The following is a 25,306-nucleotide window of genomic DNA, read 5'->3' as shown; positions in this document are numbered from 1 at the left end:
TATCTTCTGGCCTTTGAAAGGACAGCCTTTTGGAGGCCTGGCCCCAAATCCAATGAGCCAGCATTTTAGCCCCTTTCCTGAGTAGGGAAGCCCAAAAGCAAGGTTGGCCTTACCATGAGGTGAACTGAGGCGGCCGCCTCAGGTGCCAGACTAGGGGGGTGCCACTAGGATCCAGAATGTAGAAAATTGTGTCTGCTGCTGGTGCTTATGTATTCTTTCTGCTCTAGATGCACAGAGATGGTGGAGTGCTGTGCTGAAGGAAGGAGAGCACAAGACATAACAGGAAGGAAGGAGAAAAGGTGGCATGGGGACATCATTTGAGCTCCCTGCCTTAGGTGCCAAAATGTTGTGGGCCAGCCCTGCCCAAAAGGCATACTTTGATATGACAGAGGAAGCAGCTTTCAATTACCCCCAGTTTAAAGCTGAGATCCTGGCATGGGAAGGAATCACGGCAGCTGTGAGAGCCCAAAGGTTCCACAAATGGAAATATTGGGATGACAGGGAACCCAGAACCCAATTATTTGACCTGATCCATCTGGCCTGGAAGTAGCTACGGCCTGAGACCCACAGCCCAGAGAAGACAGCATTTTCAACTCCAGAGGGTCTCTTCCAGTATATGGTCCTCCCTTTCGACCTATATGGGGCCCCCACAACATTCCAAAGGCTCATGGACAAGCTATTACACCTGCATGCCAAGTATGAGGCCATGTATCTGGACAATTTTGTTATCCAGAGCCCAGATTCAGATACACACCTTGAGAAAGTGGAGGCTGTGTTAGATATCCTAAGGAGAGCTGGACTTATGGCGAATCCCACTAAGTATACAATTGGGCTAACCGAAGTTAAATACCTCAGGTATATTGTGGGAAGAGGCATAGTGAAACTCCAACTCAACAAAGTGAAAGCAATACAAAACTGACCCCACCCAGCCAGGAAGAAGCAGGTCAGGGTATTCCAATGACAGGTTGGATATTACCACAAGTTCATTCCCCACTTTGCTTCCAGGGCATACCCCCGACCAACGTGACCAGAGCCCGCAGCCCAGACATCGTAAAATGGACCACTTCAGCAGAAGAAGCTTTAACTGACATGAAGGTCGCTCTCTGCAATGACCCATTTCACATAGTCCCTGATTTTAAGGAGTTTATCTTGCAGACCAATTCTCTGGGATTGGGGTTAGGAGCAGTGTTGTCACAAATGTTTGGGGAAGAACATCCAGTCCTGTGTCTCATCAGGAAGCTCCTACCAAGGGAACAAAACTATGCTGTAGTAGAGAAGGAATACCTTGCAGAAAATGAGCCGTGGAAAGCCTACATTATTACCTCCTTGAGTGAAAGTTTACCTTGTCACTGATCATGCACTGCTGCAGTGGATGGACTGAAACAAGGACAGGAATGGGAGGATAACTGTCCCTTCAGGCCTTCCACTTCCATGGGCAACATAGATCAGGAGTCCAGCATGGGAACGCAGATGGACTGTCAAGGGTACATTGTTTTCTGATCCAAGTAGCCCAATGCCATGGATTAGGCCAGAGGGCTGCTACAGAGTGGGAGAAAGGTAACCCCAAAAAGGTAAAAGGCCTACTAAATAGAAGCAGAGGGTGGCAGGACAATTAGAAGCAGCTGGTAGGGTGCTGGCCCAGGCAGATTGGGTCCAGCTGACTCCATTGCAGGCCTGATGGAGGCCTTTAAAATCCTCCCCAGTTGGAAAGTGTAGAAGAGAGTGAAAGGACGGAAGGAGAGGTAAAGGAGAGACAAAGAGCAAGAGATGGACAGTAAGCCCTAAGAGCAGAAACAGCAGGGGAGGGAGTCCCAGGAGTGGCTGGGTTTCCTATCCCAGAAACCAGCTGCAAGCCCCAACCCCTTGGAAGGGAGTGAGCTGCCAGCCCAAGCAGTGGCCTGGGAAAGAGGGGCCCTTGCCACATTTCTTACTGGTTAAATTAATCCGTTTTCCCTACTTGCAACATTAGCAAAATGGTTTTGGAGTATTTATGTAATTAATGGCAAGTTTCTATTTGAAATTGGCAATCCATGGAAAGGTTTGCATTGCGCCAAGTCAGCCATGGGCCAAAAAGTTTGAGAACCACCGATCTAAATCAATTATGAAGATATTGAACAGAATGAGATCCAGAACTGATTCTTAAAAGATCCCACTTATGTCCTTTCAGAATAACTGTGAACCATTGATAACTACTCTCTGCGAATGATTTTCAAACCAGTTTTGCAACCACCTTAAAGTACATAAGAACAGCCATAGTGGGTCAGGCCAAAGGTCCATCTAGCCCAGTAGCCTGTCTTCCAACAGTGGCCAGCACCAGTTGCCCAGAGAGGGTGGACTGAAGACAATGATCAAGCGATTTGTTTCCTGCCATCCTTCTCCAGCCTCTGACAAACAGAGGCCAGGGACACCATGGGGCCAGGGAAAAGTATCGCCATCTAGGTTACATTTCCCTAGTTTGTTTATGAGGAGGTTATACAAAACTGTATCAAAAGCTTTAATAAACTCAAGACATATATGTAACCACTTTCCCCTCCCTAGGAACAAGGCTTATTACACTTTCAAAGAAAGCTATCAAGTTGGTTTGAGAAGATTTGTTCTTGTAAAATCCATGCTATTATTTATCACCTTATTATCTTCTAGATGTTTGCAAACTGATTGATTGCTTAATTATTTGTTCCATTATCTTTCCAGGTACACAAATTAAGCTGCCCAGTCTATAATTCCCTGGGTTGCCTTATTTCCCTTTTTATAGATTGGCACTATATGTGCCCTTTTCCAGTCTTCTGAAATCTCTTCTGTGTTTCATGACTTATTAATTGCTAATGGTTCAGATATCTCCTCAGTTAGCTCCTTGTGTATACTAGGATGCATTTCATCAGGCCTGTTGATTTAAAGATATCTAATTTGTTTACATAATTTTTAACTTGTTCTTTCCATATACTAAGCTTCTGAACCTACCGATTTTTACTAACATTCACCATGTGAGGTGTCCAATCATCACCAGCCTTCTTGGTGAATATCAAAACAAAGAAGTCATTATGGCTACGTCTACACTGGCCCCTTTTCCGGAAGGGGCATGTAAATTTCATCAGTCGTCGTAGGGAAATCCGCGGGGGATTTAAATATCCCCCGCGGCATTTAAATAAAAATGTCCGCCGCTTTTTTCCGGCTTTTAGAAAAGCCGGAAAAGAGCGTCTAGACTGGCCCCGATCCTCCGGAAAAAGCGCCCTTTGAAGTAAGAATAAGAGCCTCCGGAAAAGGGCACTTTTTCCGGAGGATCGGGGCCAGTCTAGACGCTCTTTTCTGGCTTTTCTAAAAGCCGGAAAAAAGCGGCGGACATTTTTATTTAAATGCCGCGGGGGATATTTAAATCCCCCGCGGATTTCCCTACGACGACTGCTGAAATTTACATGCCCCTTCCGGAAAAGGGGCCAGTGTAGACGTAGCCTATGTGTCTCTACCTTTTCCATATTTTCTGTAATTGATTACTCGATTACTAGTCCTACCCTATCCTTGGTTTTCCCCTTGCCTTTAATGTATTTGCAGAATGTTTTCTCTTTTACCCTTATGCCTCTGTCTACTTTGATCTTGTTTATGCCTTCACCTTTCTAATTTTATCTTTAAATACTTGTATCATTTGTTTTTATTCTTCCTTTGTAATTTGACCTCGTTTCCACTTATAGTACTCTTTTTTTTAAGATAATTGAAGATTTACTGATTACGATAGGATGATATCTTGCCATGCTGTCTATCTTTCCTATCCAGAGGAATAATTTGCTCTTCTACCTCTAAATATGTCTCCAAGACATTCTAATCATTGGGATAATCTGTACCCTCTTGAGGTATTTTTCCCCATAGATGTCTGGAAAGATGAAGTCCCATATCATTGACAAGTCCTCTGCTTTTGGTGATTTTTTTTAGTTATTAAAAGAAAGTCCCTTCTACCTCTCCTTCCTTGTTTTGTGGTCTGTGGGAGACCCCCTACTATGACATCACATAAGAACACAAGACTGGCCATACTGGGTAAAATAGCGGTCCATCTAGCTCAGCATCCTGTCTGCTGAATGTGGCCAATACCAGATGCTCCAGAGGGAGGGAACACTACAGGTAATCATGATGTCATCCCTCTCCTATCATCCATTTCCAGACAAACAGAGGCTAGGGACACCATTCCAACCCATCCTAGCTAACAGCCATTGATGGACCTAACCTCCATGAATCTATCTACCTTGTTATAGTCCTAGTCTTCACCGCATCCTCTAGCAAGGAGTCCCAGAGATGAACTGTGTGCTAACTGAAGAAAAACTTCCTCTTGTTTGTATTAAACCTGCTGCCTATTAATTTCATTTGTTGACCCCTAGTTCTTATATCGTGGGAATAAGTAACTCACTTTTCCTTGTTCACTTTTCCCACATCAGTCATGATTTCATAGACCTCTATCCTATCCTGTCTTAGTCTCCTCTTTTCTAAGCTAAAAAGACCAAATATATCTTTTTGAGACGAGGCAACCACATCTGTATTCAAGCAGTATTCATAGAATCATAGGACTGGAAGAGACCTCAAGAGGACATCCAGTCCAGTCCCCTGCCTAAAGCAGGATCTATCCCAACTAAATCAACCCAGCCAGCACTTTGTCAAGCCAAGATTTAAAAACTTCCTCCCTAGGTAACCTATGCCAGTACTTCACCACCCTGCTAGTGAAATACTTTTTCCTAATATCCAACCTAGACCTCCCCCACTGTAACCTGAGACCATTGCTCCTTGTTCTGCCATCCGTCACCACTGAAAACAGCCTATCTACATCCTCTTTGGAACCTCCCTTCAGGAAGTAGAAGGCTGCTATCAAATCTCTCTCTTCTCTTCCTCAGACTAAATAACCCCATCTTCCTCAGCCTCTCCTCAAAGGCCATGTGCTCCAGCCCCCTAAACATATTGGTTGCCCTCCACTGGACCATCTCTAATGCATCCATATCCTCTCTATAGTGGGGGAGGGCGGAGTGCAGAACTGGAAACAGTACACCAGATGTGGCCTCACCAGAGCCGAATAAAGGGGAATAATCACTTCTCTGGATCTGCTGGCAATGTTCCTCGTAATGCAACCTAATATTTCATTCGCCTTCTTGGCTACAAGGCCACACTGTTGACTCATATCCAGCTTCTCATCCACAGTAATCCCCAGAAGCGACGAGGAGTCCTGTGGCACCTTATAGACTAACTGAAGTGTAGGAGCATAAGCTTTCGTGGGCAAAGACCCACTTCGTCAGATTCGAAGTGGGTCTTTGCCCACGAAAGCTTATGCTCCTACACTTCAGTTAGTCTATAAGGTGCCACAGGACTCCTCGTCGCTTTTGCAGATTCAGACTAACACGGCTACCCCTCTGATACTTGACAGTAATCCCCAGGTCCTTTTCTGCAGAACTGCTACTTAGCCAGTCAGTCCCCATCCTGTAACAATGCTTGGGATTCTTCCGTCCCAAGTGCAGGACTCTACACTTGTCCTTGTTGAACCTCATCAGATTTCTTTTGGCCCAATTGTCTAATTTGTCTATGTCACTCTGGACCCTATCCCTGCCCTCCAGTGTATCTACCTCTCCCCCTAGCTTCGTGTCATTGGCAAGCTTGCTGAGAGTGCAATCCATTCTCTCATCCAGGTCATTAATAAAGATATTGAACAAAACCAGCCCTAGAACCGATCCCTGGGGCACTCCGCTAGAAACTGATCGCCAACCTGACATCAAGCCATTGATCACTATGCACTGAGCCTGACAATCAAGCCAGCTTTCTATCCATCTTACAGTCCATTTATCCAATCCATACTTCCTTAACTTGCTGACAAGAATATTGTGGGAGACTGTATCAAAAGCTTTGCTAAAGTCAAGGTATATCACATCCACTGACTTTCCCATATCCACAAAGCCAGTTACCTCATCATAGAAGTTAATCGGATTGGTCAGGCATAACTTGCTCTTGGTGAATCCACGGTGACTATTCTTCATCACTTTTCCCTCTTCCAAGTGCTTCGAAATGGATTACTTGAGGATCCCCTCCATCATTTTTCTAGGGACTGAGGTAACGCTCACTAGTCTGTAGTTCCCTGGATTGTCCTTCTTCCCTTTTTCAAAGATGGGCACTACATTTGCCTTTTCCAGTCATCTGGGATCTCTCCTGATCTCCATGAATTTTCAAAAATAATGGCCAAAGGCTGCAATTCCAGATGTGCTTTCACTTTCCTGATTACTCCCCAGCATTCTCGAGCAATATATTTATATTTCTCCCTGAGTCATCTGTCCAAGTTTCCACTTCTTATAAGCTGCCTTTTTGTGTTTATGCTCGCCAAGGATTTCCCTAGTAAGTCAATCTGATCGCCTGTGATAGTTGCTTTTCTAACTGTGCATCAGGATGGTTTGTTCCTGTGCCTTCAATAAGGCTTCTTTAAACTATTGCCAGCTTTCCTGGCATAGAACTAATTCCCATTCAACTAAACTCTTTCTCAACATAAGAACATAGGACTGGCCATACTTGGTCAGAGCAAAGGTCCTTCTAGCCCAATATCCTGTCTGCCAATAGTGGCCAATGTCAGATGCCTCAGAGGGAGGGAACACAACAGGTAATCTTCACGTGATCCCTCTCCTGTCATCCATTTACAGACAAACAGAGGCCAGGGACACCATTCTTAGCCATCCTGCTAATAGCCATTGAGAGTAGCCATATGAGAAGAACGTAGCCAGTCAAATCTGGCTTAGAGAAAGCAAGGAACAAATGGTCAAAGATAAGTGCAAATACTGCATAGTTTTAATTTAAAAAAATAAGGAAAGTCAAACAAACAAAAGAGGTGGTTCTACATTACTGCTTCTTGTCAGCTGGCCATAATTTCTCAGAGAACTCCCTCCCACTCCCCCTTGTGGAGAAAAAAGTTATTTTTCACACTTGTTTAAGAATAAAGTATAGACTGTTGTCACATTCAGTGTATCCCTTGATTAGAAATCAGAGAGACAGGCTACGTCTAGACTGGCATGATTTTCCACAAATGCTTTTAACGGAAAAGTTTTGCGTTAAAAGCATTTGCGGAAAAGAGTGTCTAGATTGGTACGGACGCTTTTCCGCAAAAGCACTTTTTGAGGAAAAGTGTCTGTGCCAATCTAGACGCGCTTTTGCGCGAAAAAGCCCCGATCGCCATTTTCACGATCGGGGCTTTTTTGCGCAAAATGAATCTGAGCTGTCTACACTGGCCCTTTTGCCCGAATGGGAACAGCATAGTATTTCTGCAAGAAGCACTGATTTCAAACAGTAGGAAGTCAGTGTTCTTGCGGAAATTCAAGCGGCCAGTGTAGACAACTGGCAAGTTTTTCCGCAAAAGCAGCTGCTTTTGTGGAAAAACTTGCCAGTCCAGACACAGCCACAGTGTTATGGCATTACCTTGAGATCATCTGGCCAATAAGTACAAGTAGAGCCTTTTAGGATCAGACTTTTTTGATCCTGAAAGGTTGCATTTGACATAATTAAGCCTGGGGTTATTAGTAAATCCTGTCAACTACATGCACTCCTCCCGCTTGCTGCCTCTCTACCAGACACCCAGGCTAACCATAGACAGAGTCTGCTCCGGCATGCAACAGAGCAGCCGCTGTCCACAGCAAGTCTGGGCCAGCAATGGACAGAGGCTGCTCCATGGCAGCAGTCCCTGTCCATGGAAGGTCCAAGCTCCCTAAGGACAGGGGCTGCTGCCACAGCACAGCACCTTTGTATTAAAGGCAGCAGCGAGGGACAGCAGGTGGGAGCCAGTTCATGTGGGAAGCCAGGTTTTAAATGGCTTCCTTTGCAGGCCAGCTCCTGCCTGCCACCTCTCTGATAGAGAGACAGCAGCAGAGGGTGGCAAGGGGCTCCCCAGAAGTGGGGTTGGAACTCACTGGCTGCCAGACCCACCCCCAGGGACTATCGAATAGTCATGTAACAGCTAAAATTTAATGTGGTTACATAACTATTCATTTACATGCTATCTAACTAGGGATGTAAGCAACAACTCAAGTAGTAATTTGACTAGTCGATCCCCCCTTTGCTGCTTCTATCAGAGAGAGGCAGCAAGGCAGAGGCAGAGGCAGGAGCAGGTGCTGGGGGAAGCTGACTTAAGAGCCGGTTCCCCCAACGGAGCTAACCCCACTGTGGCTCTTCAGTTTCCCCCCTTATTGACTAATCGAGTAGTTGATGGAAATTCCATTGACTATTCGATTAGCTGATTAAACGCAATTTAACTTCTCTGTATCTAACATCTCTAATCAAGTCACTCCTTCACCTTCTCTTTGATAAGCTAAATTGAGCTCATTGCCTGTCACTAAAAGGCAGGTTTTCTGATCCTTTCATCATCCTTTTGGCTCTTCTGAGCTATCTCCCATTTATCAAAGACTTTCTTGAATTGTGAGCAGAAGAACTAGACAGTGTATTTGAGTAGCATTTGTACTAGTGCCAAATATAGAGGTAAAATAACCTTACCCTTCCTATCTGAGATTCCCATTTACCATCCTCCTGAAATACTAGTGGAGTGGAATGAGTGTTATCCTATGACATGACTTTATCATCATTTTCCCCATCTACGGAACAAATATTTTTTGAAAACTTCTGCCTTTTCTCCATTGTTGTTGATAATTCCCAGTAGTCCATCTAGCAATAGACAAGTACCATTGTCAGGATTTTTGTTTGTTTCCAATATGCTATAAAACTCCTATTGTTCTTAACTCTGGGGATCTATATTGATTTTCTGCAATTCCCAGCTTCTGTTTAATATTCATTATTATCAACTGCTCCTTTCTTCAATTTTTAATGTATTTTTCATTTTAATAGTTGCTTTCACTTTTCCTCTAAACCAGTTGGGATTTTTTATCAGTACAGACTTCCTCCACAGCTGTGGCTTTCTAGGAATCTAAGGTGTTCTTAAATTATTCCCAATTATCATTCACATTCTTCTGATTATTTTCTTTCTCCCAGCAGGATTTTGATCATAATTGTTTTCAGCTCAGATGTCTGGGCTGTATTCTGCTGGCGCACTACAGATGTGATCAAGTCATGATAACTTGTATCTGAGCTACTATTAATTTTTAGTTCTGTGATAAGTTCATCTTTATCTGTTAGGGATAAAGTCTGATAAAGAATTCCTGACGTGGGCTGCAATAATTATTTAGAAATTCTGAGGATATCCCCTTTCTGAGGAAAGGGATAGAAAATAAGACCTAGAATATCTTACTGCCCGGCTACGTCTACACTGGCACCCTTTTCCGGAAATGCTTAAAACGGAACAGTTTTCCGTTATAAGTATTTCCGGAAAAAGCGCATCTGCACTGGTCCTGGAGTTATCGTTATAACAATGCGCTTTTCCGGAAAAGCGCGTCTACATTGGTGGCGCGCTTTTCCGGAAAAGCAGAAGCGCGGAACCATTTTGAAGAGACCAAAGGCCACCAGACCTTTCCGGGGGCGGGGCCGGAGCACCGTTCAGACATGTGCTTAAAGGGGTCTCGCTGGACAGCCGTTGGTCTCCTGCTCCCGTGCCTTGGGCCCTCTGCCAGAGACTGACACCCTTAGCAAGTTTGGTGGTTTCCCTCTGAGTTTTGGGGACACCACTCTTTGGCCCCCAACTGCTTTTCCCGGTGTTTTGTTTTTTCTGCCCTGCTCTGTCTGCTATGGAGCCGTGGGTGGCCATGTGCCTGCTCGGGCCCCTGTTGGAGCTGTGCAATTGACTGCAGCTCGTGCAAGTGACTGCAGCTCATGCTGCAGGCCAGTGCCTTGGTGTTCCAGGACCAGGAGGAAGCGATTGCATTGGACTCCCTCACCAGGGAGGCCATGGCGGTCGTGTGGCATCAGCACCCCACCGTGGTGAGGCCAGTCTGCAGTTTGGACACCAGCACCGACTGGTGGGACCGGGTGGTCCTCGGACTATGGGACGACCAGCAATGGCTCCGGAATTTCCGCATGAGAAAGCGGACCTTCCTGCAGCTGTGCACCTGGCTCACCCCCGCGCTGCAGAGAGCCACCACCCGGCTGCGGGCACCCATCCCCATGAACAAGAGGGTCGCCATCGCGCTGTGGAAGCTGGCCACACCGTACAGCTACCGCTCGGTGGCACAGCAATTCGGGGTGGGAAGATCAACCGTCGGTGCGATCGTCGTGGAGGTAAGTCCCAGGGGAAGTGGGGTGGGTGGGGAAGGTGGCTGCACTCCATGCCCAGGGACAGCCAAGATTCCAGGCTGGGTCACCCAGGGGTTTGGGCCGTCCCTTCCTTGCACAGGCCCGCTGGTGGGGGGAGGGCGTGGGGTGCCCTGGTGTGTGTATTGTGTGCGTGAGGACAGAGGGAATCAAGGAGGGAGGGCCCAAGGGAGCGCACACTCACCCCTGCCGTATGTGATGTGTTTCCTTGTGTTTCTCTGCACCTTTCTGCAGGTCGTCCATGCCATCAACGACGTCCTGCTCCCGAGAGTCATCCGCCTGCGCGACGTGGATGATACCATGGCCGGCTTCACTGCCCTCGGGTTCCCCAACTGTGGGGGAGCCCTGGACGCAACCCACATCCCCATCTGGGCCCCGGAGCATTGAGCAGCCCATTTCATGAACCGGAAGGGGTATTGCTCCATTGTTCTGCAGGCCCTCGTGGACCACCGGGGCCGCTTCCTGGACATCTACGGGGGCTGGTCCGGCCGGGTACACGACGCCTGCATCCTCCGCAACTCTGGACTCTTTCACAGGTTGGAGGCGGGCACCTACTTCCCCCGGTGGGACTTGACTGTCGGGGATGTGCCTATGCCCATCTGCGTCGTCGGGGATGCGGCCTACCCCCTGCTGCCCTGGCTAATGCGGCCCTACACGGGGCAGCCGGACCAGAACCGGGCCCAGTTCAACGACCACCTCAACCGGGCCCAAAACCCAGTGGAGCTCGCCTTTGGACGTTTAAAAGCCCGCATCCATTGTTTGCTCACCCGTCTCGAGATGGGTGAGCAGAATACAACGGAGGTACTGGCTGCGTGCTGCGTGCTCCACAACATTGTGGAGCGCAGTGGGAGGCCTTTCTCCCTGCATGGATGGCAGCTGAGGCACAGACATTCGAACAGCCCGACACAGCTGCCGTCCGCCAGGCGCGCCAGGATGCGGTGCGCATCAGAGAGGCCCTGGTGGACATGCTTGCCAAAGCCCCATAGTAGGGTCGCCTGAGTCTCCCCAGACTACTCCCTCCCATCCCCTACCCTTCTCCACTCCCTCCCCTTACCTCCCCCCAATTGTAAAGCATCGGGTCAAAGCACATCGGCCATCATCATGACTGTTCGTTGGGTGCGTCAGGCTTAGTTAGGGTTTTTCTTTTTAGTTTAGGCTAGGGTTTAGGCCACCATCGCCTGTCCCGAAGAACAGTGAAGAGGATTCGGGGTTCGTGTGGAAGGCTCAAGTCAGCGTACCTGATTCCAGTCGTCTTCGAGGGATCTCCTGGCTGTTCCTCTCCTGAGGCCCAGAAGGACCAAAGGATTGAGGTTGCCAGCAACACTACCCAATTGTCCTTCCTGCACCTAGACTATGTTTAATAATCTTTAGTGTGCATCTTTTAACCATTCTTGCTTGTTTATTAGCTATGTAAATATAGTTAGTGGTTTAAATTTTACTGAAAAGTCTCAGTATTTATTTATGCACCACAAACCAATGACCACTTAAAAAGGGCCCCTCCGGTGATAGATTAAAGAATTTGTTGTCCACAGTTTGTAACCCTGTTAAATTTAAGTGGCTAATTGGCATCTCAAATCATTTCTTACAGTTACTAGAGTAACACAATAACCAACACAAGAATCAACTGAAACATAGAGCTTTTTATTTACAAGGGGGAGGGGGGAGACCTTCAACTGGGACGGGGGTGGGGGAGACCTTCAACTGGGACGGGTGGCCACAGTGGGGACTCCCCTCGGGGAGCCAGCCAAGGCACCGGGAGCAGGCCAGGGGCTCGGTGGGGGCCATGTTCACAGGGCTGTGATGCTGCGGTTTACCCAACAGCAGCTGGCTGTGCCTCACAGCCAGGCATGGGACAGTGTGCTGTTCTCCATGCTGCACCCTTGGCAGAGGTGCGGGCTCTGGGCTGAGTCTCTGGGGCCCTGGCCAGTTCCAGCCGGCATCCACCCTTCCCCCTGGCCCCGTCAAATATGTGTGAGCAGCACGGTCCCAGGCGTGCCCTGCAGCTGCCTGCCATGGCCACATGCCGCTCGGTCACCAGGCTGCACATGGTTGCACGTGCTGCTTGCTGCCTAATGCTACACAGCGTGCAGCTCACGTGGCCTGAGTGACATGCTCTCCCCCTCCTCCCTCCGGGTACCTGGCCCCCCGCCCCCCGCCCCCCGCCCTTTGGTAGTGCAAACTGCAAAGACTCACCAGTGGCTTCTTCCCTGGCCTCGGCCTTGGAGGAGCTGCTGGAGGGGGCCTGCTGGGTGTGGCAAAGCTGGCCTCCTCTCCAGCAGATGCGCTGCTGCTGTCCTCTCCCTCCCCCACCTCGCTGGGTTGGACGACGGGGGGGGGGGTGCAGGCAGGTGTCCACTGGCACGTCCGGAGCTTGTGGGGCTGGCTGGTCCAGAATGGCATGGAGGCGTTTGTAGTAGGGGCAGGCGTCTGGTCCTGCCCCCCTGCCCTCGCTGGCCCAGATGTACCCCAGCCGCAGTTCTTTTACCTTTGCCCGGACCTGCTTTCAGTTCCGGGCGGAGTGTCCCTGCTGGGCCAGATTCTCGGCCAGCCGCGTGTAAATGTCGACGTTGTGGTGCCGGGACCTTATGTCGTGGAGACCCTCCTCCTCCTGCCATAGGTCAAGGAGGGTCTCCAGCTCCCTGGGGGTCCAGGATGGGGCCCGCTGTTTGCAGCCCCTGGGGACCTCCTCTGCTGGGGTGCAGGGGGCTCACTGGCTGGAGCTGCCATGGCGCGGTGAGATGGTTGGCTGGGCAGCACAGAGGCGCGTGGCAGAGCTCAGGCTGCAGGGTTTGCAGCATGCTCCTGCTACTTGTGCCCAGCAGCCTGCGAGCTTTTTAAGAGCTCGGGTTACCAGGAAGTCCAGGGCTCCTACGGGGTCTCCAGGCATCCACACTGCTTTTTTCCTTTTCTTCTGCTTTTCCAGAAAAGCGTTATCTGGCTGTCTACACTGGCCCTTTTCTGGAAAAGCTTTTCCGGAAAAAGGACTTTTGCCCGAACGGGAGCAGCATAGCTTTTTCGGAAAAGTGGCTGATTTCGTACAGTAGATCGTCATTGCTTTTCCAGAAAAGCAAGCGGCCAGTGTAGCTTATTCCAGAAAAGCAGCTGATTTTCCGGAATAAGTGGCCCAGTGTAGACACAGCTCCCCTGTATAAAACTATGGTATGCCCACATCTTGAATACTGTGTACAGATGTGGTCTCCTCACCTCAAAAGACATATTTTGGCCTTGGAAAGGGCTCAGAAAAGGGCAACTAAAATGATTAGGGGTTTGGAACGGGTCCCATATGAAGAGAGGTTACGGCGACTGGAAATGAGGGGGGATATGATAGAGGAGACTGAGGGGGGATATGATAGAGGTCTATAAAATCATGAGTGGTGTGGAGAGGGCCGATAAAGAAAAGTTATTTATTAGTTCCCTAAATAGAAGAACTAGAGGACACCAAATGAAATTAATGGGTAGCAGGTTTAAAACTAATAAAAGAAAGTTCTTCTTCACACAGCATGTAGTCAACCTGTGGAACTCCTTGCCAGAGGAGGCTGTGAAGGCTAGGACTATAATAGAATTTAAAGAGAAGCTAGATAATTTCATGGCAGTTAGGTCCATAAAAGGCTATTAGCCAGGGGATAAAATGGTGTCCTTGGCCTCTGTTTGTCAGAGGCTGGAGAGAGATGGCAGGAGACAAATCGCTTGATCATTGTCTTCGTTCCACCCTCTCTGGGTCACCTGGTGCTGGCCACTGTCGGCAGACAGGATACTGGGCTAGAAGGACCTTTGGTCTGACCCAGTACGGCCGTTCTTATGTTTTTATGTTAATGCTGCCAGCATAAGACCTCAGGTATGTCTGCACTAGCTCATTAATTCGAGCTAGGTAGGCAAATCAGGCAACCAGAGTTGCAAATGAAGCCCGGAATTTAAATATCCCCGGCTTTATTTGCACTGTCTCATCCGGCCGCCATTTTTAAATCCCCCTTAGTCCAAATGAACTGCCCGCAACTACAAGCAGCAGTTTAAAGTTAATCTGAACTAAATCCTTAGTTTGGATTAACTGTTACTCCTCATTTCAAGAGGAGTAACAGTTAATCCAAATTAAAGACTTAGTTCAGATTAACTTTAAACTGCCACGTGTAGCCGCGGGCAGTTCGTTCGGACTAAGGGGGATTTAAAAATGGCGGCCGGACGGAAGCATACAAATAAAGCCCGGGATATTTAAATCCCAGGCTTCATTTGCAACTCCAGTTGCCTGATTTGCCTACCTACCTTGAAATAACGAGCTAGTATAGACATACCCCTCCAGCATATGTCAGTCAAACTGAATTCCCTGTGATCACACAATTTTTCCTTTCCATATTATGGATTTCCAAATGCAAAGGAAGGATTATGTGTGACTAAGAACATAATTTACTTCAATGAAATTATGTTGGTTTATAGTACATTATGGTCTGCCTGCCTTTTTTCAATAACTAGTGAGTCTTTTTGAGTATTTTTCTAATTTGGCCTGGGCCCAACCATCCTGAATGTGTACATATACCATTTTCATAGTCTTCAATTTTGCCAATTCCATGCACAAAGAAAAAAAACCCTGCACTCCAGGTGTTAAAATAATAAAGATATAAAGAATAGAAATGAATATAACATACCTACCCTGTTCTCAAGATACCTATTGCTTTTGACAGTAGAGAATATATTACATGCAAAAAAAACTGTTAAAAAAGGTTCTTTAGTTTGCAAAGTCAAATGTGTGAAAGTTCAAAATGCCACATTTACAGTAACCTGTGCAACTTTAATTCTTTTCCCTTTTGCATCAAACCTGCACACTAAACGACAGAGTGCCATGAAAAAATAGTATGAGATCATTTATTAAAGATCATATAACAGCTCATGAGCACAAGGGTTCATAACTCAGCTGAAGTTAAATGGATTTTTATGTGACAAAAAAAGGCACTTCCCTAGCCTGAGGGTTTTCTCCCTGACACGTAGTGAGGGCATCGCAAGCCCAGAGAAAACAGCATTTTCAACTCCAGAGGGTCTCTTCCAGTATATGGTCCTCCCTTTTGACCTATATGGGGCCCCCACAACATTCCAAAGGCTCATGGACAAGCTATTACACCTGCATGCCAAGTATGAGGCCACGTATCTGGACAATTTTGTTATCCACAGCCCAGATTTGGATACACACCTTGTGAAAGTGGAGGCTGTGTTAGATATCCTAAGGAGAGCTGAACTTATGGCGAACCCCACTAAGTGTACAATTGGGCTAGCCGAAGTTAAATACCTCAGGTATATTGTGGGAAGAGGCATAGTGAAACTCCAACTCAACAAAGTGAAAGCAATACAAAATTGGCCCCACCCAGCCAGGAAGAAGCAGGTCAGGGCATTCCAATGACAGGTTGCATATTACCACAAATTCATTCCCCACTTTGCTTCCAGGGCATACCCCCGACCAACGTGACCAGAGCCCGCAGCCCAGACATCGTAAAATGGACCACTGCGGCAGAAGAAGCTTTAACTGACATGAAGGCCGCTCTCTGCAATGACCCATTTCACATAGTTCCTGATTTTAAGGAGTTTATCTTACAGAGCAATGCTTTGGGATTGGGGTTAGGAGCAGTGTTGTCACAAATGTTTGGGGAAGAACATCCAGTCCAATCAGGGAATTAATAAATACAGGAAACAGGCCAGCTATATCTAGTGATTCAGACTGCTGTGCCTGCTATGATTCACTAATATGGGATGCAACTCTAGGGATGCCAATGAAAAATGAAGTTAGAATGAGGCTCAAAGTGACAATATCCTCCTTGTTAGTACTCAAGCAGCTGATAAGGATGAGGAATGCAAGATGCACCAAGCTTCATCCACAAAGAAATCTTGCAGATTCCTACCCATCAAACTCAGAAGGCTAGAAGGGACCACCATGGTCAGTTAGTCTAACTCCTTGCCAAAATGAAGGATGCATTATAGTTAAACCTTGCAAGTCACATGTCTGTGTAGCCTCCTTTAGAAAATCTCCCACATCACTCTGTCCCATTGTCCTGAGGAGTTGTAAAGAATAGACTTGATAGCCATACAAAAGCTCTGACCGGTGGGACTGTGAAAGCTAGAGAAAAGGCAATGAGTGATATCTGAAATGTGAGATGTTTACTGAGAGAACTGAGATTGCCAGGAGGCATCAGAGAAAAACTAGCTTTATAGACCCTAGTGAGCCCCCAGACTACAGTTACCCTAGAGAGCTAAACTCCCTTCTGCTCAATACCCTCCAGCAACACAAATGGTGACATGTTCAGAGAAGGCTCCTAGGTCTTAGTTTACTGAATAGGCCTGAACCTAGGGCACCAAACTCAGAGAGCTGGTAGGTAAGGTCCCATGGGAAGCAGGACTAAGGAAAACAACTGAAGATAGTTAGCAGTTTTTAAAAGGGACATTATTAAGGGCCCAAAAGAAAACTATTCCATTGCATAGCAAAGATAGAAAGTATGGCAGGAGACTGCGTTGGCTAAACCAGAAGATCTTATATGATCTAAAAAACAAAAGGGAGTCTTATAAAAAGTAGAAACTAAGTCAAATTACCAAGGATGAATATAAGCAAACAACACAGGTATGCAGGGGCAAGATTAGAAAGGGAAAGACACAAAATGAGCTAAATCTAGCTAGAGATATAAAGGTTAACAATAAGATGTTCTACAAGGATAGCCTGGACCAAAGACATTCATAAGGAAAGAAATCTAAGAAGCAAGAGGAAGACAAGGACAGGGTAGGCCCATTGTTCAGTGAAGAGGGAGAAACAATAACAGGAAACTTAGAAATGGCAGAGGTGCTTAGTGACTTATTTGTTTCAGTTTTCATCAAAAATATGGATCATGGCAGGATACCTAACATAGTGAACGCTGGTGGAAATGAGGTAGATTTAGAAAATAAAATAAACAAAGAACAAGTTAAAAATCACTTAGAAAAGTTAGATGTCTGCACGTCACCAGGGCCTGATGAAATGCATCCTAGAATACTCAAGGAGCTGATAGAAGAGGTATCTGGAAAGACATGGAAGACAGGTGAGAGTCCAGAAGACTGGAAAAGGGCAAATATAGTGCCCATCTATAAAAAGGAAAATAAGAACAACCCAGGAAACTATAGACCAGTCAGTTTAACTTCTGTGCCAGGGAAGATAATGGAGCAAGTAATTAAGGAATTCATCTGCAAATACCTGGCAGATAAAAAGGTGAAAGGTAAAAAACAAATCATGTCAAACCAATCAAACCAGGATATCAAGACTTGTGGATTAGGGGGAAGTGGTGGACGTGGTATACCTAGACTTTAGTAAGGCATTTGACATGGTTTCCCATGAACTTCTTATCAATAACAAGGGAAATACACCCTACATGGGGCTACTATAAGGTGGGTGCATAACTGTCTGGATAAGAGTTCTTAGAGAGTATTTATTAATGGTTCACAATCATGCTGGAAGTGCATAGCAAGCGGAGTTCTTCACCAATTATTTAGATGACGGCTTAGAGAGTATAATTATTATGTTTGCAGATTATAACAAGCTGGGAGGGGCTGCACGTGCTTTGGAGGATAAAGTCAAAATTCAAAATGATCTGAAGGAATTAGAAAAATAGTCTGAGGTAAACAGGATGAAGTTTAACAAGGAATAATGCAAAGTACTCCACTTAGGAAGAAACAATCAGTTTCACACCAAAAGAATGGGAAGCGACTGTCTAGGAAGGAGTACTACAGAAAAGGATCTAGGGGTCACAGTGAACTACAAGCTAAATATGAGTCAATACTGTGACACTGTTGCAAAAAAAGCGAACATGATTCTGAGATGCATTAACAGAATTGTTGTGAGCAGAACATGAGAAGTCATTCTTCCACTCTGCTCTGTGCTGGTTAGGCCTTAATTTGAGTACTGTGCCCAGTTCTTGGTACCACATTTCAAGAAAGATGTGGAGAAATTGGAGAAGGTCCAGAGAAGAGCAACAAGAATGATTAAAGGTCTAGAAAACATGTCCTATGAGTGAAGGCTGAAAGATCTGGGCTTGTTTAGTTTAGAAAAGAGAAGACTGAGAGGGGACATGATAGCAGTTTTCAAGTATCTAAAAGAGTGTCACAAAGAGGGAGAAAAATTGTTCTCCTTGGCCTCTGATGATAAGACAAGAAGCCATGGGTTTAAATTGCAGCAAGGGAGGTTTAGAGAAGGAAAAACTTACATACTGTCAGGGTGGTTAAGCACTGGAATAAATTGCCTAGGGAGGTTGTGGAATCTCCATCTCTGGAGATATTTAAAAGCAGGTTACATAGACATCTATCAGTGATTATCTAGATGGTGCTTGGTCCTGCCATGGGGGCAGGGGACTGGATTCAATGACCTCTTGAGGTCCCTTCCGGTTCTAGTGTTCTATAATTCTAAGTCATCTTGACAGAATGCCATGTAATCCATTTCTAGATTTATTCAATAAGAACTGTGGCAATGGCCCCTCTTTCCCTGCCCAGCATTTGGACTGGCAGTCTTTCCCCTTTACCAGTGGTTGGGCTTGCAGTTGGTTCCTGGGGTACAGAGCCCAGCCACTCACTCTGGGACACTCTCCCTTGCTGCCTCTAGGGGTATGTCTACACAGCAACATTATTTCAAAATAACTCATGTTATTTTTAAATAACTTAGTCTGCATCTACACAAAAGGCAGTCATTTCACAATAATGTAAAAATACTGTCAAGCTGGAGGACTTCCTACTCAGACTCCTGTAGCTCTCATCATATGAGGAGTAAGGGAAGTCAGAGGAAGAGTGCTCTATTTCAAAATAAGTGCTGTGTAGATGCTCCCAATTTCTAAATAAGCTACACAATTGGCGTAGCTCAATTTGCATAGCTTATTTCAAGTTAAGCCCTACTGCATAGATACACACTAGCTCTATAGCTGTTGGCACTTCCTAAGACTATGGCTCTCTCTCTTGCTCTGTCTCTCCTTCTCTACCTTCTAACCGGGGAGGCTTTTAAAAGCTTCGAGCAGGCCTCTGACAGGCCTGAAATAGCATCAGCTGGCCCCAATCTGCCTGGCCAGCTCCCTGCCAGCTGCTCCTAATTGTCCTGTAGCCATCCACTTCTAGTTAGCAGGCCTTTTACCCTTTTGGGACTGCCTTTCCCCCACTCTGTAGCACGGCTCCCTTATTTTGAACCTCTAGCCCGCACTTCTTGATCCTTTAGTCATTATTTGTCCCAAGCAATCAGTTGAACATGGGTCCAGTGTCCCTCCCATAAGGCTGGGGAGGGGCTTTTAGAAGGTGGGCGGGCTTTGCCTGCCCACCATCCCATGATTTCAAGTAGGCCCACACTGTAGCAGCCCTCTGGCCTGACCTTGTCACAGAAGTTATATGTGTAAAAACAAAACATGAGGTCAGAGAAGGGTGTAAAAGCTACAGATGACTCAATAGTAACACAATACCACCACTGCCCTCGGTAGTGCATTGTGCATTTCACAGTACAGAAACAGCCATAAGAAATGTTGTCCTAATCTCTACAGACAGCTGCTTGTTCTGTCTGGAGAGAGTTCCATGTCAGCTCTCTCACCATTAGCTCATACAATAACAAATATATCAGTATAATTAAGAGGTCCTGCATCTATTCTGCCTTAATTACTCTAATCTGATCTACAATCATTTTCAATAGTGGTGTCCATTATTTTTACATACTATCTTTACATTATCTCAATTCACATTATCTGTAGACTTCAAACTAAGCACTATTAGTTTTGTTTGGAATAAATACACAAAACTCATTGTTCTGAACATCTGTAATGATATAATGAACATTATCATCAAGACCTTTGATTTAAGGCTTCCAACTGAAGAAAGACAAAACTCTTTCCTAAATGAGAAATGTCAGGTCTCTCAGAAGTGAAAAGGCAGAGAACACTAAAAACCAGATATCCAAAGGTCTTAGTTCAGATTCTTCTAAGTGCCTCTTTCAAATCTATCTTGCTTCCTCCAAAATGAACATAAAAATTCCCCCAGAATCCATGACATGCTAGATATTAAAGGATTTCTGATCACTGAACAATAATCTTTGAGCTCATCATACTGCCTGTTTCAGAATCTTTCTGCAGGATACAAATTCTTGCTACTGGCAGCTTATTTAAAAGTTCTAGGAAGGAAGATCAGGCCAGCCAGAGGAGAATAACATATGAAGGAGGGGCTTTACTTCTTTTAAATAATGAATAGAATAAATTCCTTTGATAGCTATCAAAAGTTGTCTTAAAATTTCTCTTAAAGTTGCAAAGACTATTCCATTTGTTCCCTGGCCTGAATTAGCAGATGAATATCTCTTTCTGCAGATCTTTTAATCTCTTTTTGGAGATGATGATGGACACTCTTGCGCAAAAGCACATCTCTTGAGCAAAAGCACATGCAAGTGTAGACACGCTCTTGTGGAAGACTTTTTGCGCAAGAACTCTTCCACAAAACAGTTCTTACGCAAAAAGCTGCCAGTGTAGATGTAGCCTATGGCTCTAAGGTGACTATACAGGACCTGCTGTCCTCATGGTGCAAATCACTGTGGCAGCTCTTCTGCAGAGCATCTTCAGAGGACCACTCCATGGGGAGAGAGGCAACGTGGACGATCTCAGGTTACCATCATTCCCTGTTTGTGGCTTGGGTCAAGCCACCTGACTTTCTGCTTTACCCTGACCCTCGACACAATAAGTGAATACCTTCAGCACTAATAACGCCACATCTGGACTATTGCTTCCAATTCTGGGGCCCCCATTACCAAAAGGATGAGGAGGCATTGGAGAAATTCCAGCAGAGGAAACCAGAAGGATTAGGGGGCTGGAGCACATGATTTATGAGGAGAGGCTGAGGGATTTGGGCTTATTTAATATACAGAAGAGAAGAATGAGGGAGGATTTGATAGCAGTCTTTAACTTCCTTAAGGCAGATTCCAAAGAGGAAGGAGAGAGGCTCTTCTTGTTAATGACGGATGGCAGAACGAGGAGCAACGAGGGGAAGTCTATGTAAGCTATTAGGAAATACTCTTTTATTAGGAGGGTGGTGAAGCACTGGAATGGGTTACCTAGGGAGGTGGTGGAATCTCCCATTCTTAGAGGTTTTTAAGTGCCAGCTTGACAAAGTCCTGGCTAGGATGATTTAGAGTGGATTAGTCCTGCTTTGGGCAGAGGGTGGAACTTGGTGACCTCCTGAAGTCTCTACCAACCCTAAGATTCTATGATTCCTCCCAGAACTCTAGCTATTGGCTAGTGTCTGCTAAGCACTATGCAAACACTACGTGTTTTTATTCCAGAGTGGAATAAGAAGACTGTCCAGGAATGTATCACGGGGTAGCTATGTTTGTCTGAATCTGCAAGAACAACAAGAAGTCCTGTGGCACCTTATAGACTTTGGGTACGACTACACTTGCTCCCTAGTTCGAGCTAGGGATGCAAATGTAGCTGACCGAAATTGCTAATGAAGTGGGGATTTAAATATCCTGCGCTTCATTTGCATAATCTCGCCCACGCGTTATTCTGCTCAACAGCTGATTCGAACCAGGAAGTGCGCTCCGGGACGTGTTAGTTTGAATCAGACCCCTTGGTTCGAACTAACATTACTCCTCATTTTTTGATGCTGACAGGCTCTTATGCTGATGCTGACAGGCTCTTAACCCATTTAAAAAGCTGGTGCACCGGGGGGGTGCCCTGGGTGATCCGGGAATCAGCTGTCCCAGCTCACACTGGGACCCCCTGCTGTGCTTTAGCATTTTAAATGTATTAAGAGACCGTTTGCTCTTAATACATTTAAAAAGCAGAGGTGCGCCTGGGATTAGGCACAAGCCGAGAATCAGCTGATTACCAGTTTGCACCTGGTTTCCACTACCTCCTGCCTTCCTTGCCTCCTGCAGAGACGGTGTTGGGGGGGAACTGGTTTTTAAGCTAGCTCCCCCCAGCACCGGCTCCTGCTTGCTCCCTCCCCCTCCCTCCCTCCTGCCTGTTGCTTCTGATAGAGGCAGCAAGCGGGGGAAAGCAATTAGTCAACTAGTCCCTTTTGCTTATCAGATAGTCCACCAGGTGACTAGTCGCTTACATCCCTAACTATTACTAACTATGAACGATATAAATCCATTTCTAAAACCTTTTTCTCGGGATTTTACATTCTTCCCTAGTTAAATAAACTTTGGCCCAACATTCAACAACTAGTGTATCACAGAACACTTTTTCTCTAACATGCAGCTGAGCCTGGTGACTGGCCACGGCTACCACATGCAGACTTGTAAAAGTAATCTGTCTCAAATGATCATCTGTCAGCCGTTCCTTTGGCTGTCATTTCTAGCTGATTGTCTTTGACCAGTTCCTACACTGTTTCTTCCATTTGGACTGACATGCTCTCCTCTGGCTCTACTTCCAAATGTTCTGATATAACCATTAGCACACAAATACAGGGGCTGTTGGCCCCAATCTCCCTAGAGTGAGCGATGCATGGCTGGCACTGGGAATGAACATTCTTGCTTCAGGATTCAAATGGTGCCCTTGTTTCTCATTGTAAAATGTTCTGTCTTTACTAAGAGGATGGCACCTGTTCTCAAACTTCCTGTCGTTGGTGAACCCAGATTTCATTGCAAGGTCATCAACATTTTTCTCAGCCTCAGTTTTACCAGACCTATTTGTTGTAGCATAAGCCTTGGCAAACTGTGTGAAAATATTGCCAGTCATCGGGTTTTCTTCACAGCCTTCTTTTCTCCTCTCCAGATGAGAGGAATGGAAATCCTTTCAAGGGTGTCTGTAGAGATGACACTTGGCATTGGTGCTCTGCTAGTTACATTAAGCAGTTTCTGATTCAAACATCTACACCCTCCTGTGATCTAATATTTTAACATCTGTCTCATTCTAGGCCGGTGTTTCTTAAACTGTGTTCCACGGCACACCGGTGTGCTGCGAAGCAGTCAGAAGTGTGCCGCGGAGAACAGAATTCAAAATGGCTGCCCTTAAAGAGGCAGGCAACCTTTTTTTTGCTCAGTAACTTTCTCCAACCTTTTTTTCCCCTCAATAACTTCCCCCTTCCCCCCCCCCTCGACTTTTTTTTTGTGCAACAAAAAATCCTTGGTGTTCCTCAGTCTTAAAAAGTTTAAGGAACACTATTCTAGGCCAAAAGAACCTGTCCCTTGCTAAGTTCATTCTCTTCCCAAGTGAGCTATTTTTTTCCTGCTGTTGTTTACAGACTAGCTCACTATATTGTCTTGACAGCATAGATTGGGTTCCACAGGTTGTCTTGTATCTCAAAATACCACTGGAGTCAATATGAAGCCTTGTCCACTTGTATAAAAAGTGTTGAACTTCATAGGATTGTCCTTTTCTTTCCTTCAGACCAATTTGCAGTAGATTTGCTATAGCAAAATAATTAGTTGAAGTATAGAATAACTTGCTTGAGCTGATTTTAGCTCGTCAGGACATATTATTTTTGCTATGGGGTTCAATATATTTTAATTTTCTTGTAGAGTAGATGGATTTCCTGTAATTGCTGAAATCTATTTCCCATTACCCTCATTTTAGAGTTTCACATTTTGAACAAATGCTCTCAGGATCGTATTCTTATATACATTATCCCACGTGTGCTTCATATGTAAAAATTCCTTGTACAAATACTGAGCATCAGTGCTCATTTTTCTAGGAAGGTATTTTATGGTGAATTTGAAATCTGAAAACTCTGAAACCGATCTATGGACCAAGAACCATTTAATATAGTTGATATCTCCACCTACATTACTGAGTGATTATTGCTTCTGTCTGTGCATGAAGGTTCATAGAAAACCTTTCCATTATAGCCCACTTCAGAGGCTGAGCTAGAAATTCCAGTGTCCCGGAATGAAGTGATAACTTTTTTTTTTTTTTTTTTTTTTTTTGCAGGTGAGAGAATTCTGGCACAAGAGGCAGTCACCCAGAATTTTCCCTTTTGATACTGAGTAGACCATCCCAAGGCACTCACTGAGGCATCATTATGCAAGGTGAATGGATTCTGGGTAGGCCATGAGCAATGGATTGGACAGAGCATGGCTCAGTTATTCCAAAACTCTTTGATGTAGTTCTGTCCATCATTTCAGGTCAGCAGATGCTGCCTCTGTGCTCCTCAGAAGGGAGCCCCCCAGCTACCAGCAATCCACACAATTTATTCTCACAATGCAAATCTTTTGCTTTAAAATCTCCCTGGAAAGGGAGACCTACTCAGTACCCAACAGCAGCAGTATATGTCTGGTCACTCTCTGGCCCTTGCAGTAGCTCACTCACTGGGCCTGCACCCCATTCTTAAGTGGGCAGCTGCCATTTCTCTTAAATAATGTACATCACCATTGACTAAAATATCCACAATAAATAGTCAACTTTATTATTATTCATTATTATCATTAAATATAAACAATGAAAATCTATTTACTAAAAAAATCCACCTAAGAATTATTATCCTGCAGAGCAACTGGAGAAAATTCTCATTTGAACAATATTGTGACAATACAATATTCCAGATAGTGAAACATTTTATTTTTGACCATAGAAAGAGAAATAGGGAGATGTAATTCATCTGAAAAATAATTAACTAAGAAAAAGCAAATTTACTTTGGATATTATTCACTGCTGTTTTACATCCAATTTACATTATAAGTTCAGTTTTCATGCATACCAACTCAAATGTAAGCGACAGTTTAATTTCCATATGCCAGACTAATTTGGATATACAGGGTTGTACTATTTCCAAGAAACGGAGCAAGCTGATGGAACAACTAATGAGCTAATTAGCTGGCAAACCTTCCCTTCTCAAACTGGCACATCTTTTTTTCTATTAAAAGAATAAATCACATTTGTCGCCTGGCCACCACAACTCTTAGGAAAGAAACTTGCTGTAAAGAATACCTTCACAAGTGTAACAGTCTCAAGCATTTTTTCTGGAAAGAGCACCATTATCTGCTGGATATTATTTGCTGATGGTACAATAATTATGTTTCTACTCTGATGCTACAGTGATAAGCACTACAGTCATAAGAACACCAATAATAGTTTTATGAGTAAAGTGGTTTTACAATGGGATGCAGAAAATATAGAAAGAGCAACTACACAATGGTGAGCAGGTGGTTGTGATAGCTTCAGGATATGTT

Source organism: Pelodiscus sinensis, chromosome 4 (assembly GCF_049634645.1).
Source record: "Pelodiscus sinensis isolate JC-2024 chromosome 4, ASM4963464v1, whole genome shotgun sequence".
Taxonomy (NCBI): domain Eukaryota; kingdom Metazoa; phylum Chordata; order Testudines; family Trionychidae; genus Pelodiscus; species Pelodiscus sinensis.
The sequence above is the reverse complement of the archived record's forward strand: the minus strand, read 5'-3'. Positions refer to the sequence as shown.